This window comes from Girardinichthys multiradiatus, chromosome 11, assembly GCF_021462225.1.
Source record: "Girardinichthys multiradiatus isolate DD_20200921_A chromosome 11, DD_fGirMul_XY1, whole genome shotgun sequence".
Taxonomy (NCBI): domain Eukaryota; kingdom Metazoa; phylum Chordata; class Actinopteri; order Cyprinodontiformes; family Goodeidae; genus Girardinichthys; species Girardinichthys multiradiatus.
Genome location: NC_061804.1, coordinates 41128827 through 41145919, shown reverse-complemented (window position 1 = coordinate 41145919; position 17093 = coordinate 41128827).

Here is a 17093-nt window from a genome sequence, read left to right as displayed (position 1 = left end):
CAAAGTTTATTTCTCACAACAAAGTCTAACTGAATGTTACCTGTAGGCTGGCATCCTGTGTGATGCTGTCATCAGGGAAAGAGTCCCACGAGTTTCTGGCTGGCTCAGCTACAGCAGTAGATGACTGCGAGCCTGTCACCTGGAATTAAAACCACAAATAACTTACTAACATCATACAGATAACATAAATGACAGACTCAAGACCTGTAAAGATAGTCCCCAAAACCAAAAGAGCACTTCTAACTACAAGTGTTCCAGCCAGTTCTGGATTTCTAATCAGGTCCTATAACAGCATCTTTATGGATGTAGTGGAGCATCCTTCAGCCTGACAGTTTAGCTGTTGAAGATGTGAAGAATTATAGCTGTAATATAATGTGCTTCCATAATGTCAGGTACTACAACTATGATCTAGAAATATAACAAAAGCTTAGATCCACACGGGAGGGCCCCACAAGGAGGCACATTTCAGAAATCCATTACTGTTATGCGTGTGTAAGTGACTGGCCTGGTTGGACCCCACATGGAAGCACGTTTCAACAATCCATCTGAAGGTGTGTATGCCACTGGCTTGTTTGGGCTCCATGAGGAGAACCATTAAAAACATGTGATCAGATGACTGGCTGAATGCTGTTTATGGTACCTTCTGACTAAAAAATAGCTTCCCAACACAAGCTAAACTAACAAGCATGTAAACTAAGGGAATGAGAGCAGGTCTCCAAAGTTTATGTCTCACAACAAAGTCTAACTGAATGTTACCTGTAGGCTGGCATCCTGTGTGATGCTGTCATCAGGGAAAGAGTCCCACGATGTTCTGGCTGGCTCAGCTACAGCAGTAGATGACTGCGAGCCTGTCACCTGGAATTAAAACCACAAATAACTTACTAACATCATACAGATAACATAAATGACAGACTCAAGACCTGTAAAGATAGTCCCCAAAACCAAAAGAGCACTTCTAACTACAAGTGTTCCAGCCAGTTCTGGATTTCTAATCAGGTCCTATAACAGCATCTTTATGGATGTAGTGGAGCATCCTTCAGCCTGACAGTTTAGCTGTTGAAGATGTGCAGAATTATAGCTGTAATATAATGTGCTTCCATAATGTCAGGTACTACAACTATGATCTAGAAATATAACAAAAGCTTAGATCCACACGGGAGGGCCCCACAAGGAGGCACATTTCAGAAATCCATTACTGTTATGCGTGTGTAAGTGACTGGCCTGGTTGGACCCCACATGGAAGCACGTTTCAACAATCCATCTGAAGGTGTGTATGCCACTGGCTTGTTTGGGCTCCATGAGGAGAACCATTAAAAACATGTGATCAGATGACTGGCTGAATGCTGTTTATGGTACCTTCTGACTAAAAAATAGTTTCCCAACACAAGCTAAACTAACAAGCATGTAAACTAAGGGAATGAGAGCAGGTCTCCAAAGTTTATGTCTCACAACAAAGTCTAACTGAATGTTACCTGTAGGCTGGCATCCTGTGTGATGCTGTCATCAGGGAAAGAGTCCCACGAGTTTCTGGCTGGCTCAGCTACAGCAGTAGATGACTGCGAGCCTGTCACCTGGAATTAAAACCACAAATAACTTACTAACATCATACAGATAACATAAATGACAGACTCAAGACCTGTAAAGATAGTCCCCAAAACCAAAAGAGCACTTCTAACTACAAGTGTTCCAGCCAGTTCTGGATTTCTAATCAGGTCCTATAACAGCATCTTTATGGATGTAGTGGAGCATCCTTCAGCCTGACAGTTTAGCTGTTGAAGATGTGCAGAATTATAGCTGTAATATAATGTGCTTCCATAATGTCAGGTACTACAACTATGATCTAGAAATATAACAAAAGCTTAGATCCACACGGGAGGGCCCCACAAGGAGGCACATTTCAGAAATCCACTACTGTTATGCGTGTGTAAGTGACTGGCCTGGTTGGACCCCACATGGAAGCACGTTTCAACAATCCATCTGAAGGTGTGTATGCCACTGGCTTGTTTGGGCTCCATGAGGAGAACCATTAAAAACATGTGATCAGATGACTGGCTGAATGCTGTTTATGGTACCTTCAGACTAAAAAATAGCTTCCCAACACAAGCTAAACTAACAAGCATGTAAACTAAGGGAATGAGAGCAGGTCTCCAAAGTTTATGTCTCACAACAAAGTCTAACTGAATGTTACCTGTAGGCTGGCATCCTGTGTGATGCTGTCATCAGGGAAAGAGTCCCACGAGTTTCTGGCTGGCTCAGCTACAGCAGTAGATGACTGCGAGCCTGTCACCTGGAATTAAAACCACAAATAACTTACTAACATCATACAGATAACATAAATGACAGACTCAAGACCTGTAAAGATAGTCCCCAAAACCAAAAGAGCACTTCTAACTACAAGTGTTCCAGCCAGTTCTGGATTTCTAATCAGGTCCTATAACAGCATCTTTATGGATGTAGTGGAGCATCCTTCAGCCTGACAGTTTAGCTGTTGAAGATGTGCAGAATTATAGCTGTAATATAATGTGCTTCCATAATGTCAGGTACTACAACTATGATCTAGAAATATAACAAAAGCTTAGATCCACACGGGAGGGCCCCACAAGGAGGCACATTTCAGAAATCCACTACTGTTATGCGTGTGTAAGTGACTGGCCTGGTTGGACCCCACATGGAAGCACGTTTCAACAATCCATCTGAAGGTGTGTATGCCACTGGCTTGTTTGGGCTCCATGAGGAGAACCATTAAAAACATGTGATCAGATGACTGGCTGAATGCTGTTTATGGTACCTTCAGACTAAAAAATAGCTTCCCAACACAAGCTAAACTAACAAGCATGTAAACTAAGGGAATGAGAGCAGGACTCCAAAATTTATTTCTCACAACAAAGTCTAACTGAATGTTACCTGTAGGCTGGCATCCTGTGTGATGCTGTCATCAGGGAAAGAGTCCCACGAGGTTCTGGCTGGCTCAGCTACAGCAGTAGATGACTGCGAGCCTGTCACCTGGAATTAAAACCACAAATAACTTACTAACATCATACAGATAACATAAATGACAGACTCAAGACCTGTAAAGATAGTCCCCAAAACCAAAAGAGCACTTCTAACTACAAGTGTTCCAGTCAGTTCTGGATTTCTAATCAGGTCCTATAACAGCATCTTTATGGATGTAGTGGAGCATCCTTCAGCCTGACAGTTTAGCTGTTGAAGATGTGCAGAATTATAGCTGTAATATAATGTGCTTCCATAATGTCAGGTACTACAACTATGATCTAGAAATATAACAAAAGCTTAGATCTACACGGGAGGGCCCCACAAGGAGGCACATTTCAGAAATCCATTACTGTTATGCGTGTGTAAGTGACTGGCCTGGTTGGACCCCACATGGAAGCACGTTTCAACAATCCATCTGAAGGTGTGTATGCCACTGGCTTGTTTGGGCTCCATGAGGAGAACCATTAAAAACATGTGATCAGATGACTGGCTGAATGCTGTTTATGGTACCTTCTGACTAAAAAATAGTTTCCCAACACAAGCTAAACTAACAAGCATGTAAACTAAGGGAATGAGAGCAGGTCTCCAAAATTTATTTCTCACAACAAAGTCTAACTGAATGTTACCTGTAGGCTGGCATCCTGTGTGATGCTGTCATCAGGGAAAGAGTCCCACGAGTTTCTGGCTGGCTCAGCTACAGCAGTAGATGACTGCGAGCCTGTCACCTGGAATTAAAACCACAAATAACTTACTAACATCATACAGATAACATAAATGACAGACTCAAGACCTGTAAAGATAGTCCCCAAAACCAAAAGAGCACTTCTAACTACAAGTGTTCCAGTCAGTTCTGGATTTCTAATCAGGTCCTATAAAAGCATCTTTATGGATGTAGTGGAGCATCCTTCAGCCTGACAGTTTAGCTGTTGAAGATGTGCAGAATTATAGCTGTAATATAATGTGCTTCCATAATGTCAGGTACTACAACTATGATCTAGAAATATAACAAAAGCTTAGATCCACACGGGAGGGCCCCACAAGGAGGCACATTTCAGAAATCCATTACTGTTATGCGTGTGTAAGTGACTGGCCTGGTTGGACCCCACATGGAAGCACATTTCAACAATCCATCTGAAGGTGTGTATGCCACTGGCTTGTTTGGGCTCCATGAGGAAACCATTAAAAACATGTGATCAGATGACTGGCTGAATGCTGTTTATGGTACCTTCTGACTAAAAAATAGTTTCCCAACACAAGCTAAACTAACAAGCATGTAAACTAAGGGAATGAGAGCAGGTCTCCAAAGTTTATTTCTCACAACAAAGTCTAACTGAATGTTACCTGTAGGCTGGCATCCTGTGTGATGCTGTCATCAGGGAAAGAGTCCCACGAGGTTCTGGCTGGCTCAGCTACAGCAGTAGATGACTGCGAGCCTGTCACCTGGAATTAAAACCACAAATAACTTACTAACATCATACAGATAACATAAATGACAGACTCAAGACCTGTAAAGATAGTCCCCAAAACCAAAAGAGCACTTCTAACTACAAGTGTTCCAGTCAGTTCTGGATTTCTAATCAGGTCCTATAACAGCATCTTTATGGATGTAGTGGAGCATCCTTCAGCCTGACAGTTTAGCTGTTGAAGATGTGCAGAATTATAGCTGTAATATAATGTGCTTCCATAATGTCAGGTACTACAACTATGATCTAGAAATATAACAAAAGCTTAGATCTACACGGGAGGGCCCCACAAGGAGGCACATTTCAGAAATCCATTACTGTTATGCGTGTGTAAGTGACTGGCCTGGTTGGACCCCACATGGAAGCACGTTTCAACAATCCATCTGAAGGTGTGTATGCCACTGGCTTGTTTGGGCTCCATGAGGAGAACCATTAAAAACATGTGATCAGATGACTGGCTGAATGCTGTTTATGGTACCTTCTGACTAAAAAATAGTTTCCCAACACAAGCTAAACTAACAAGCATGTAAACTAAGGGAATGAGAGCAGGTCTCCAAAATTTATTTCTCACAACAAAGTCTAACTGAATGTTACCTGTAGGCTGGCATCCTGTGTGATGCTGTCATCAGGGAAAGAGTCCCACGAGTTTCTGGCTGGCTCAGCTACAGCAGTAGATGACTGCGAGCCTGTCACCTGGAATTAAAACCACAAATAACTTACTAACATCATACAGATAACATAAATGACAGACTCAAGACCTGTAAAGATAGTCCCCAAAACCAAAAGAGCACTTCTAACTACAAGTGTTCCAGTCAGTTCTGGATTTCTAATCAGGTCCTATAAAAGCATCTTTATGGATGTAGTGGAGCATCCTTCAGCCTGACAGTTTAGCTGTTGAAGATGTGCAGAATTATAGCTGTAATATAATGTGCTTCCATAATGTCAGGTACTACAACTATGATCTAGAAATATAACAAAAGCTTAGATCCACACGGGAGGGCCCCACAAGGAGGCACATTTCAGAAATCCATTACTGTTATGCGTGTGTAAGTGACTGGCCTGGTTGGACCCCACATGGAAGCACATTTCAACAATCCATCTGAAGGTGTGTATGCCACTGGCTTGTTTGGGCTCCATGAGGAAACCATTAAAAACATGTGATCAGATGACTGGCTGAATGCTGTTTATGGTACCTTCTGACTAAAAAATAGTTTCCCAACACAAGCTAAACTAACAAGCATGTAAACTAAGGGAATGAGAGCAGGTCTCCAAAGTTTATTTCTCACAACAAAGTCTAACTGAATGTTACCTGTAGGCTGGCATCCTGTGTGATGCTGTCATCAGGGAAAGAGTCCCACGAGGTTCTGGCTGGCTCAGCTACAGCAGTAGATGACTGCGAGCCTGTCACCTGGAATTAAAACCACAAATAACTTACTAACATCATACAGATAACATAAATGACAGACTCAAGACCTGTAAAGATAGTCCCCAAAACCAAAAGAGCACTTCTAACTACAAGTGTTCCAGTCAGTTCTCGATTTCTAATCAGGTCCTATAAAAGCATCTTTATGGATGTAGTGGAGCATCCTTCAGCCTGACAGTTTAGCTGTTGAAGATGTGCAGAATTATAGCTGTAATATAATGTGCTTCCATAATGTCAGGTACTACAACTATGATCTAGAAATATAACAAAAGCTTAGATCCACACGGGAGGGCCCCACAAGGAGGCACATTTCAGAAATCCATTACTGTTATGCGTGTGTAAGTGACTGGCCTGGTTGGACCCCACATGGAAGCACGTTTCAACAATCCATCTGAAGGTGTGTATGCCACTGGCTTGTTTGGGCTCCATGAGGAGAACCATTAAAAACATGTGATCAGATGACTGGCTGAATGCTGTTTATGGTACCTTCTGACTAAAAATAGTTTCCCAACACAAGCTAAACTAACAAGCATGTAAACTAAGGGAATGAGAGCAGGTCTCCAAAGTTTATTTCTCACAACAAAGTCTAACTGAATGTTACCTGTAGGCTGGCATCCTGTGTGATGCTGTCATCAGGGAAAGAGTCCCACGAGGTTCTGGCTGGCTCAGCTACAGCAGTAGATGACTGCGAGCCTGTCACCTGGAATTAAAACCACAAATAACTTACTAACATCATACAGATAACATAAATGACAGACTCAAGACCTGTAAAGATAGTCCCCAAAACCAAAAGAGCACTTCTAACTACAAGTGTTCCAGTCAGTTCTGGATTTCTAATCAGGTCCTATAAAAGCATCTTTATGGATGTAGTGGAGCATCCTTCAGCCTGACAGTTTAGCTGTTGAAGATGTGCAGAATTATAGCTGTAATATAATGTGCTTCCATAATGTCAGGTACTACAACTATGATCTAGAAATATAACAAAAGCTTAGATCCACACGGGAGGGCCCCACAAGGAGGCACATTTCAGAAATCCATTACTGTTATGCGTGTGTTAGTTACTGGCCTGGTTGGACCCCTCATGGAAGCACGTTTCAACAATCCATCTGAAGGTGTGTATGCCACTGGCTTGTTTGGGCTCCATGAGGAGAACCATTAAAAACATGTGATCAGTTGACTGGCTGAATGCTGTTTATGGTACCTTCTGACTAAAAAATAGCTTCCCAACACAAGCTAAACTAACAAGCATGTAAACTAAGGGAATGAGAGCAGGTCTCCAAAATTTATTTCTCACAACAAAGTCTAACTGAATGTTACCTGTAGGCTGGCATCCTGTGTGATGCTGTCATCAGGGAAAGAGTCCCACGAGGTTCTGGCTGGCTCAGCTACAGCAGTAGGAGCCTGAGAGTCATTCAAGAGACAAAAATTAAGATTTTGTATACCTAATTAATATTGCAACTTGCATACTTGATTTTATTAACTTACTTTTTCACGCCATGGCCATTTAGAATCACCATAGTTGTAATCAATTTCAGTTCCTATTTCTATTTTTTTGATGGCAAACAGGCACAAATGGGGTTGATCATTTACTATTATTTTTTTCATGTTGCAGTTTGGAGACTTGTGGTTGTCGTTCACTAATCTTCCCAGAGAGCCATCCTCTATTGAAGCATCAATGCTAGGAGAGAAATAAAAGACATCAAACATTTTGCATAATATAACTAGTCTTTCAGTAAAATAAAAGTATGCTTACAGAAATAAAAACCTATATAAAAACCTATTTCAAAAGACAAAGTTGTGAGGCAGATTGAATGTCTTTTTGACAGCCACACAAAACAAATAATTTTCAATAGTACATGTATGATGTGTTGTTGAGATATTGCTTCTAAGTGACTATCACTGATTAAGGGGCTTGAATTCCAGTCTCGTTTTAGAGTTCATAACTCCTCTATAGAAGATATTTGGACATACCACCAGTGACGATTCTGCCATTCAAACTCAAAGAGAAATGTACTCTCCTTTTCAGAGTACTTTCTTGTTTGGCATTTATCTGCTGATAGAAGTTGACCCCTGTATTCTAAGACGAAATCTCCTTGTTCAATGGGCTGGGTAGCAAACACACCCCTTCCTGCAAGGGCATTTTAAATAAACACAATGGTTAGGAAAAATTGAATTATTTTTTAATTTTTACATAAACCATTAACCATATAAATGTGGTAATATCTTATGATGTTAAATTCTTCCTTAGAAATCAAAAATACAACACCCAATATGAATTTGGTTGTTTTTTATATGTCATTTTATAAAAACATAAATCAATCCTTGGGTAAATGGTCCAAAAATGAGTTTCTTACCTTTGTGATCATCAATAAATCTTTCCATTAATCCTGGTTTGTCCTTTGAAGATTGAATGTAAAAGGTTGCTTCATCAGCAGGCTTTTTTCTTGCCTTCCTTTTAGACATTTTTGGCGCTAAAAAAAATTTTTTAAACATGACACAGACAACTAATAAGCATTATAATATATATAAGCACTCTATATTAATTTAAAAAGATTTGTAATCATGCACTGTATGGAGTCTGAAGGAATAAAACTGGCCAGATGGAGAACTAAGAGAACAAGAGTGAATAAAAAAAACACAGAATATTTTTCTATAATCTCTTTCAAAAAATCTGCCTATATTAATGAAAATGTTTGCCAGAAGGAAGCTGAGCTTTGGTACTTTTAACCAGTCACAGTTCCTATCAAATCCAAAAAAGGCCTGAAACAGCCCTTTAATTAAGTGGGTAGGTGTTTAGGATGCACAGACTGAAAACTAGATGGAGAAACTCTAAATAGTTCAAAAGTGGCATTTCCCCTACCATTATCCAATAGGGGTGCTCCAACCCAACCAAAGAGACAATTATATGAGAATAACTTGCAACTATAACTAGCGTTTTTAAAAAGTAACATGTCCAACACAGACCAGCAAAGCCATAGTGCTGCATCCAAACTTGAAGCACCAGGGGTGAAGGGGCAGCTACGAGCTCCACCATAACTGTATACCTAAGATGTAGCTTGCTCCACAGCTCAGATCATCACTGGAACATCTTTATTTCATCACACCAGTTCTACTGCAGCTTTATACATATTCAGAGTGGAATTCAGAATTCTTCTGTTTGCAAACAAAGTCCGATCTGATTCACGTTGCCACCTCCTCATATCCTCCTATTCTATGCACCTCAGTGCAAGCTCTTCTCACTTCAGCACCATGGGGAGCAGAGGTTTCTCCACCTCTGCTCCCAAACTCTGAATCCTTCTGGCTATGTCTACATTAAGTCATAGATGATAGAAATGTATACCCAACCAAGAATACAAATAGTTCCAAACCTGTTTTCATGTGGACAGGGCCACAAACATCAGCAACACTGAGACTCTCCCTGTTTATATCCAGACTTACAACCAATCTAATCAAGACTGCTTACTCTTTGTAAATCCAGACATTACATTTGATGTTTGTGTCTGGTTTGTTGTTATTGATGGTTTACTTTATTTGTAAGGTGACATTTTGTCTTTTGAATGGCACCTGTAAATATGTATTATTATTACGCTAACGTATGACGTCACGTGGCTGCTGAATTAAATGATAGTTATGTCAATATCAACAGCCTAAGTGAAGTTATTTCAATAGCTTTACCAATATAACTCATTTTAATTTCAAGGAGCTACCAACTCATTTTTATTATGAGTCTGTTTTAAAAGTGAACATATGCTAACGTTCTTAGCATACAGTGCTAGCGTTCTTGATAGTTTTATTCGCGTCAAAATGCTTATTTTATTAAACTGCAGCATTCTTTCACGTAAAAAAAACCTCTCGAGACATACAGAGACACACAGACATAACACTGAGCTTTAACAAGTGTTTGGCGAGTTTTTAAGAAGTTTCGGCGAGCAACTACGGCCAGAGTCCGGTTCTGGGATCGGCTGTTATGGAATATTAAAACATGGAATTCACCCCGAATATAACACGGAGCAACTATACATTCTGTTGTTTCCTTTTACACCACTGTGTTTAAAATCACTGTAAGCTAAAATGAATGACAAGTTAAAACGCCGGACTTTTAGGGGAAATCCTTACGCCACCGAAGTGACAAAATACCGAATGGGAAGCCTAAATCATTGCGTACAACCCCCTCGGAGTCTGGATTAAAAGCATTTCCACATCAGTTTCTTGTATTTAGTATTTACATGCTGTAAATTTACTCACCACGTATGTTGTGTTTGGTTCTGAGTAGCGTCTCGTCTTCCTTTGCAGCGTTTCCTCCTCACATAGAGCAGTTTCAGCCTGGCGCCGTCACACGTTATGAAGTGCCGTAAAAATGTTGTAAACGTATAAAGTGCCGTAAAGCTGGCGTTGTTAGCCGCTTGAAGCTAACATACCTGTAGCTAACAAACCTGCAGATTAAACTAATAAGTAAACTGATTGAAAATATTAAATAACTATTTATTTATACCTTCATTTTTCTTATGTCCAGAATATAAAAAATGCACAAGATATTTTTTTTCTAAATAAGTCTAAAGAATGAGTGTATTTTTTATAAAGCACAAAAGTGTAATGAACATTAAATAGCATGTAGATTAATTACAATTGTAATATAGGAATTTTAATAAAGAAAATGACAATGAATTATCACAGGGGCTTATGCAAATGTTTACACTATTGTTTTAGTTGCTATGCTTACTAAAATAATAATTACCTGCTTTAAATCTTTAATTTGGTTGTAATACCTAGTGCTGTTATAATATTTTATAACAGGAATTATACAAAAACCACTTTCTGAAACTTCAGGAAATTACATATTTTCTTGGGATATCGGCCACTCTTATTGGTCAAAAGTTGGACCAGGCGGGCTCAATGATACACACTTCCTGTAGTGTGTATACTTGCAGTACCACTTCCCACAGACAAGGGGTCTCTACTGAGCAAACACACTGTGCACACACTTTTCCAATCATTGCTACCAAGTGGGGTAAGTGAAAAAAAAGCATGAGGCATGTTAGGAGAGCATCCCAAGCTGCTTTAGAGTGGTTTCCCATGTGGGGTCCAGGATTTTGGAACCCACAAAGACACAGAGCCCCACTTTGTTGGTGGGCTCCCTGCGTTTGGGCCTTCCATGGTAACAAAAACAAGTGCACACACACACACACACACACACACACACACACACACACACACACTCTTGTTTTGCTATATGTAGTGAGGACCATGTGTTGACTCCCATTGATTTCCATTGATTTTCAGTCATTTTCAACCCTTTCTATGCCCTAACCCTGACAATAACCCTAAACCTAACCATTACCAGTGCTTACCTAACCCTAACCTTAACCTAAAGTCAATTCATACCTTAGTCCTAAACCTAACCAAAATAGGTCGTGAGGACCAGCAAAATGTCCTCACTTTGGTACAAATGGTCCTCAATTAGATGGTGAAATCGGGAAAATGGTTCTCACTGTGATGCCAAAACAGGAACACACACACACACACACACACACACACACACACACACACACACACACACACACACACACACACACACACAAAACAAACAAAATGGCTGAAGGTCATACAAATGAAGATTCCTATTTTATTGATGTGGCCTGTGTTCTTTGTAGTCAACCAGCTTCTCCATGTTACTGAAATGATGGTCAGGACACGTCAAAAAAAGGAAACCATCATGTTACTTGGAAGCTTTTGGACCCACATGCAGAATCATGCATTTCAATGATATTTAGGAGATAAGAAGAAAGAGGCATGCTCGCTGTGCTCAGGTTGACAGTGGAGGCTGAGGGAGGCAATAGACCCTAGTGACGGTTGTATAAAGAACTCCTTCAAGGTGAGTGAATAGTTTGTTTTAACAAAGCTGAAGATGGTTTTCTATACAGGTGGAGGTCACACTGAGGAGGTTGGAGAGCAGGCAAATATTGCAGGAAAGAGGTGTAGAGGTTAAGAGGTGATTTTGAAGGACTCTTGTCTTGGACTATTCTTGCAAAAAGATTCAGGTTAGCAAAAGCCTACAACAAATACAGCAGGTAAGGTAAAATACATATAGTTGGTTCTGGACTTTTTATCATCTTACCATAAAAAAGTGTAATGGTTTTGTTATTTTTATCACACAAGTTAGTCCATGTTTAGACTTACAAAATGTCTAATATTAACTCTAGATGTCATAACATTCACCTAATATCTACCAAATTCAGTCTAGACATCTATGAAACATTAAGGTAATGTTTAGATGAATCTTCAACAAAAAAAAAAATGCTGTGTTCAGTCACATCTACAGGCCTTTCAGACTTCATGAAAGTGAAAGAGAGCAAGACTTGCTTCAACAAATAAGGCTTTACTAAATACAGCAAAGTGTTTTTTTTGTTTCTTCTTTTGAACTTTTCACTGTTGTCTGTGTAACATGAAAAAGGCTTGATTTGGAAATGTTTGGTGTATTTTATAACCTGACACTGACTACGTCATCCCCCCAACTCATATGTCACAGCAGGTTCCTTCTCAGGACGTGATGTCCAACAACTGTTCTCTGTGAACTTTGCTCCTGCAGGATCTACACAGACTGAGAGACATACATTTGGAGAAAATAGCAGCAAATGTCAGACTTTAAATTCAGTTACTCATTCTCAACCAAGGGAATCACAAATGGTAATTCAGTAGACTAAAGGAGATTGAATTGACCTAAACAGTGCCTTGTAAAAGTATTCATGCCCCTGAAATATTTTCAGATTTTTCACATTACAACCACAAACTTAATGGTACCACCTTTTACTTAGTTACAAAGCCTTTTGCGGTTTGTCTCTTCCAGCTTTGCACAAAAACATTTTTTGCAAAATAGCTAAAGCTTGAGAGCATCTGTAACTATTTTCTATTTTCAAAACATGCCACAGATACGCCACTAGATTCAGGTCTGGACTTTGGATCATTCCAATAAATATGATTTCATCTAAACTATTCTATTGTATCTCTGGCTATATGTTTTGGGTCATGATGTCGGAAGGTGAACCTACACCCTGCCGTGAGTCTTTGCACCTCTAAGGTTTTCTTACAGTATGGCCCTATATTTAGCTCCATCCTTCTTCCTATCTAAGATGTTGCTAACTTAGATGTGGATCTCTTCCATGATTAGTTACTATGGGTCTCTTGGCCACCTCTCTAGATTATTGTTCTCCTTGTCAGGCCTGTCAGTATAGGTGGACAGCCATGTCTTGGTGTGCAATTGTGACATGCTCTTCACGTTTTAGGATGATGGTTTGAACATCTTCAGTGAGATATTCAAACCTTGGGACATATTTGTATGGCCTAACTCTAAAACCATCAAAAATGTTCTAACTAATTCAGTTTTATTCAGTACCATGCAGATTCTTCAGGCCAACTGATCAAGTCATCATATAGTATTATGAAGGTCTTTCTCTAAATGTGGGAGAACAAATGAGAGGAAAACATGAGAGGAAAACATTTAATGTTTTCATTTGTCCACAGACAAATGTTTGGAAATGGTATCCATTTCTAAAGATCTAATAAAAAAAATCTAAATCAGATCTAATTAAAAATTGTAGCACACATGCTCATAACTTAGCTTAGATTGTTCAGCATTTGGGCTGCAAATGTATATTTTTGTTCAGTGGAAAATACCTTGCATCACTTCTGCTGTTCCTCACATAAACTAAATGGAGCTTTAGAGCATGAACCTTTATTTTTATTTATATTAATTATTTTCACGGAACTTCACATTTTGTTTCTGCAGCACTGTATGAATTCCGAATTGATCTTTCACTGGTAGCTGCATAAAAAACCTCAAATACAACATCTAAAAACATTTGTGGGAAATCAGAAAAAGTGTTCCAGAGGCAAAGAATAGCAGGGTTTGAAAAACGCAACATGGTGTCAGAGTGTGATGACCATCACTCCCTGAGTTAATACATTGCTGAACCACCATTTCAACCTGGACAGACTCAAAGAGAAGACAGGGATGCAATTAGAAAAGTTTATTAGTGAATGTTTATTTCTTTGGCGCTCGGACCTTAGTGGAAGACGTGAATGCTGAGAATGACATGCGCTTGAATGATCATCTTAAGGTTAGATTTAGAGATGTCATTCCCGCAAAAGAAGGGGGCCGAGACTGGGGCCAGAAATGAGAAAGGAAGGTAAGTTATTGAGGTTTATAAAGATTTGAATAACGGGCGTGAAGAAGGCATGATTTGAGCCTAGAGAGAAGGAATAGGTTAGCGTGCCTGACCAGGCGTCAATGGGGCTGTGCCTGACCAGGCATCGATGGGGCTGAAGATCTAACAGAAGAAAATAATTAATTAACGATAGTGCCTGTAGAGGAGAAAAATGAGGCAGAGACTGAGAAGACGAGGCCTAATTGAGTACCAAAAGGGAAATCTATTGGGAAAATAGAATGAAATAAAAGGGAAGAAAGAAGTGCAAGGCATGGAAAGGATAAATAATGCAGAGAAATGTAGTTTGTAAATAGGCTATGAAAGCAAGGAAAATAATAGGGATGTAAAGCAGATGATAGATATGCCTGGAAGGCAATGTGAAATGATGTATATATACCACAGAGGTTATACAGATAAATATATGGAATAAAGCTATAAAAATAGATCCATCAAAAAAAGAAATAGATAGATAGGGTGATGAAGAAAGAAAGGCAGGAAATGAAAGAGGTAATTAAAGGGAAGATGACGCTTAAATTAAATGGGAAATTGGTCCGCATGAAGAAAAGATGGGGAAATAAAGTCAAATTAAGAAATTTCAGAAGAGCTTTGGAGTGCTGGAAATGCCACAAAGGAAATGCAGATGAAGATATGAAATAAAGCAATAAAACAGATCTATTAATAAGGAGTTAGAAGATAAATCGGTCGTGAAGGCAGCAGACAACATAGGTGAGCTAGAGTGAGGGAAAATAATTAGACACGACTGGCAGGTGCTAAAGGAAGAGTCTTGCAGAATGGCAAAATGAAGATTGAACAAAGCCAATTATGGATAATGGCCAACCACCACCAGTAAATGCAGGAAGCTCATACCTAAGAGCTAGGAGATTGTTGAACAGCTAGCACAGAGTGGAAGTCTGTCGAACATGGCTGAAGAAGGCCAATGGCTGAGTTGATGGAGGGAAGCTGTTTAAACCCTCTGGGTTGCTGCTGTAGAGGCAGCTCCAATTCTAAGTAAGTGACTTGAGACCTGACTAGGAGGCGGGTTGTACTAATCTAAAGATGCTTCAAAACTTAAAGACCCAAGGAACGGTGCCTAGGTGGGACGTTAGAATGTGTGGGAACATAGAATCTGCCTGATTGCAAAAGAGAAGTGAGAAACACTGAATATGGCGTCACATTCCTGCCAAAAATCCGAGGAGCGTATTAAGCAATCACAACAGCGCATCCTTTAATCGATCGCGGCATGCACCTTTATTCGAGAGCCTTTGAACGCAGCACGGCGAGCAGTAAAACACACCCCCTGCACCCATGTGTTCGCTCTGGCGACCATTATGCTCTCTTGCTCTGTTTAGTGGGCGTATTTGTCAGTTGGGGGCAGAAAGTCTTCTGATTGATCTGATTGGCCGGATTTTCACCTCATATCCGGTCGCAGCCAGCACAGGACATTGCCTTAAAAAACAATTTATCAGGAACCCATATTCAATTTGGAATTTCAATTCAATTCAATTCAATTCAAAAATACTTTATTAATCCCAAAGGGAAATTAAATGTTGTTATAGCTCATATTATGAAGGTTTCCTCAAAGAGCCGTTGTAGATGCTGATGTCTGTGGGCAGGAAGGATCTCCTGTAGCGCTCCGTCTTACAGCAGATCTGAAGAAGCCTCTGACTGAAGACACTCTGTTGTTGTAGGACAGTCTCATGAAGAGGATGCTCAGGGTTCTCTATAATGTTCTTCATTTTATGAAGAATCCTTCTTTGCACAATGATCTCCAGAAGTTCCAGAGGAGTCCCCAGAACAGAACCAGCCTTCTTTATCAGCTTGTTGTGCTTTTTAAGTCCCTGGCTCTGATGCTGCTACCCCAGTAGATGATGGCAGAAGAGATCACACTCTCCACAACAGACTTATAGAAGATATGCAGCATCTTGATGCAAACATCAAAGGATCTAAGCTTCCTCAAGAAGTACAGTCTGCTCTGTCCCTTCTTGTAGACGGCTTCACAGTTGCATCTCCACTCTAGTCTGTTGTCCAGGTGAACACTGAGGTATTTATACTCCTCCACCACCTCCACTTCTTCTCCCATGATAGAAATAGTTTTTGACTTATTCTTGTTTCTCTTAAAATCTACAATCATCTCCTTTGTTTTAGTCACATTCAAAATTAGATGATTGTTTCTACACCATGCCACAAAGCGGTCCACCACCTTCCTGTACTCAGCTTCTTGTCCATCTCTGATCCACCCCACAACTGCAGAATCATCTGAGTATTTCTGCAGATGACAGGAGTCTGTGTTGTACTGGAAGTCTGAGATGTACAGAGTGAAAAGGAGTGGTGAGAATACAGTCCCCTGTGGTGCTCCTGTGCTGCTGACTACCTGGTTAGACACACAACCCTTCAGTCTCACAAACTGTGGTCTGTTTGTCTGGTAGTCTTTGATCCAGAAGATTGTTGAAGCCTCCACCTGAGTCTTCCGGAGTTTCTGACAAAGCAAATATGGTTGGATTGTATTAAATGCACTGGAGAAATCAAAGAACATGATCCTCACAGTGCTACTGGCTTTGTCCAGATGACAGTGGGTTTGTTGAAGCAGGTGTATGATGGCATCTTCAACTCCAACTCCACAGCGATAAGCAAACTGAAAGGGGTCCTGATGGTTTACTGTTTGCTTACTCAGGTGTGCCAACAGGAGTCTCTCTAGGACCTTCATGATGTGGGATGTCAGGGAAACAGGTCTATAGTCATTGAGGACTGATGGGTGAGTTTTGTTTTGGTGCCGGAACAAGACAGGAGGTCTTCCACAACACCGGAACCTTCTTCTGGGCCAGGCTAAGATTGAAGAGGTGCTGCAGAATCCCACAGAGCTGCTCTGCACAGGCCTTTAGGACTCTAGGGCTGACATGATCTGGACCTGCAGCCTTGTTCCGATTCAGTCTCTCCAGTTGCATCTTCACCTGACTTCTTGAGACACACAGGTGGAAGGGGGAAGCAAAGGAAGCATCAGCATCTTCTGATATG